The 2,426-nt window shown below is 42.5% G+C and overlaps 1 pseudogene across 1 annotated transcript; it reads right to left on the bottom strand.

Moving 5' to 3' along the window:
* Window positions 1-531: 531 nt before the first annotated feature.
* On the bottom strand, window positions 532-1,778 carry LOC149186653 (uncharacterized; annotated as a pseudogene). Its single transcript, XR_016256147.1, has 2 exons — window positions 1,167-1,778; window positions 532-1,077 (listed from the first exon to the last, which is right to left on the bottom strand). The product of XR_016256147.1 is annotated as an uncharacterized LOC149186653 (transcript).
* Between the last annotated feature and the right edge of the window lie 648 nt (window positions 1,779-2,426).

Below are 2,426 nucleotides of genomic sequence, written 5' to 3'. Positions count from 1 at the left end.
GGGAAAGTTATGCAGATACGCTGGCAGCTAGCTCTTGGGATAATCTATTTAACGAGGGGTTTGTCGAGAAGATGGGAGCATTTATTGTGAAGCTTCACCAAAAAAGAGCTGAATACATCAAGCAGATGAAGAAGCAATCTGTTCCATAGGCTATCTTTAGCTTCGTAGACGTTAAAATAATTTTTTTCTTATTTTCTTTCCGTAACGGACAACGGTGGCATGTAACCGTCAGAGCCTGAAACGTCACTGTCTTTCATTTCCGTCCGTTAATTCCAATCGTGGAATGAACCAGACGTCACGACATATTATAAATGCACTGCCCTAGAAAGAGGATCATAGGATTATGAATAACCCATTTACGACAGACAGAGCCAAGGTTGATGTACATAATGGTACAACAACCAGAAGCCTCACAAAATATTTAAATAATTTTAAAGGTAAAAAAATTAAGTTCTTTTAAACTCATTATATCTGTTTTTAAAATAAATTTAAACTGGTTTCAAATATTTTGACGTTCAACGCTGAGCTATTCCCAATTTCCTATTACTACGTCACTGCCTTCTCCGTGAGGGCAAACAATAAATAATTCCGTAACGGACAACGGTGGCATGTGACCGTCAGAGCCTGAAACGTCAGTTTCGGTCATTTCCGTCATTTAATTCCAATCGAGGACTGAACAGACGTCACGACATATTATAATTGTACTGCCCTCCATCAGCCATGAGGGTCATAGGATTATGAATAACCCATTTACAGCCGACAGAGCGGACGTTGATGGCACAACAATCAGGAGTCTCACGTGGGTTTCCTCCTCCCCGATTCCTGTACCACGACAAGGTTTCCTCCTCCATTGTGGCTACCGGAGCCAATTTCCAATTGTGCTCGGCCGGGCCCCTTGCAGCAACCTAATAAAAATAGAATGATCTAATCTAAGGGTTCGACAGCCATCTTGAAGAGCAGAATGGAAACTTTATCCATGGAGAAATACAGGAATCCGCCAACGGAATGCGTGACGAACGACCCAAAATTCGTCCCCACGATGCAATGTCAGTCAGGGCCGTAGGCTTTGTCAAACTCCTGCACGGCCCAGGGAATCATCAGGTAAAAAAAACAAGAAAATGGGAAGAAACAAAGATTTAATTGATCAATTAATGAAATGAACCGACCTTTTTAATGGCGAAAGCCAGTTGCTTAGAGCTGAAGCCGTCGCTCTGGCTGTCGTATGCCATCCTTGCGCAGCGAAATGCATGAACCTGCATCTCGGACGACATGTCTGCTGCCTTCACTTTGGCATTCACACTTTCCGCGACGCACTCCGCAATACGAGTTTCAACATGCACAGACCGCAGTTCGATCTCTTCAGCCAAGGGAAGCCGCTTACGACCCTCGTGGCTTCCTTTTAATCCTCCCGATCTTGCTCTCGAAGGCGCCAAGTATTCCTCTTCGGGCTTCCCGATCCGCTCAATAATTTGCAGCGTTTCAGGGCCATTAGATACATCCCTCACGCCCAGGTCGGGCTTCCCGATCCGTTCAATACAAGGCGGAGCTTCAGGGCCATTAGATACATCCGGCCAGGTCCACACCTTTTATGAGAACCAGATTGGCTGACCTCCTGTGATTCGAACTCGGGTCCTGCGCCGGATGCTTTCTGTGGTCTTTCTTGACATTACCCGGTGGATCCGCTAAAATCTCACTGTGCACAGGCTTTAGGTGGATCTTGGTGGCATCCTCTATATTCCCATCCTCAATGCTCAAAGAAGATACCTATAGAGATAGAAACAAACCATCAAAGCATATAATACACCAATGATATAATCCTAAACTATGTAAGTGATCAAGGAATATTACAATAACATTATGAAAAATGTATATAGGAAAGAATCATATATTTGTATTAATAATGAAGAAAAGGATCACTACAACCAGGTCTTATTTCAAATTCCTCCTTCCAATGATCCATAATCCAAACCTTTGCAATAAAAAATCCTTCAATTGATACTTGGACAGCATGTAAGTATAGTTCAGAAATAAAAAATGGCAACCTAACTCTTTTTGAGTGCATTGTACTTATAGGGAAAGAGTGGAAGTTGAGAGATCCATGAAGGGAGGAGAGAGATCCACAATGAATGGGAAGGATCCACTATGGTAGGAAGGAGGCCCATGATAAAGGGAGCTCAAGCCCAATCTCAACCACTTCATAATAGATACCAATTATGAGGCTTCTAGAATAGGAAGATTCTTTCACTTTTTATTTTTTACCTCTATAAGAAGATAATTGTAGCTTTAACATAGGAAACTGCAATGACGTCACTCTGTGTTTACTCTCCAACATGCGAGATTGCAGGTTTTGAACTGAAGACCCGCGATGACCTCCAAAAATAGGGTTTTTAGGTATTCAATCCAGGATTATTATACATCATGAAGAA

This window comes from Pinus tabuliformis, chromosome 3_1 (genome assembly GCF_031772625.1).
Source record: "Pinus tabuliformis cultivar Carrire ecotype Pingquan chromosome 3_1, CPIR1, whole genome shotgun sequence".
Taxonomy (NCBI): domain Eukaryota; kingdom Viridiplantae; phylum Streptophyta; class Pinopsida; order Pinales; family Pinaceae; genus Pinus; species Pinus tabuliformis.
This window is presented reverse-complemented; position numbering and strand designations above follow the sequence as displayed.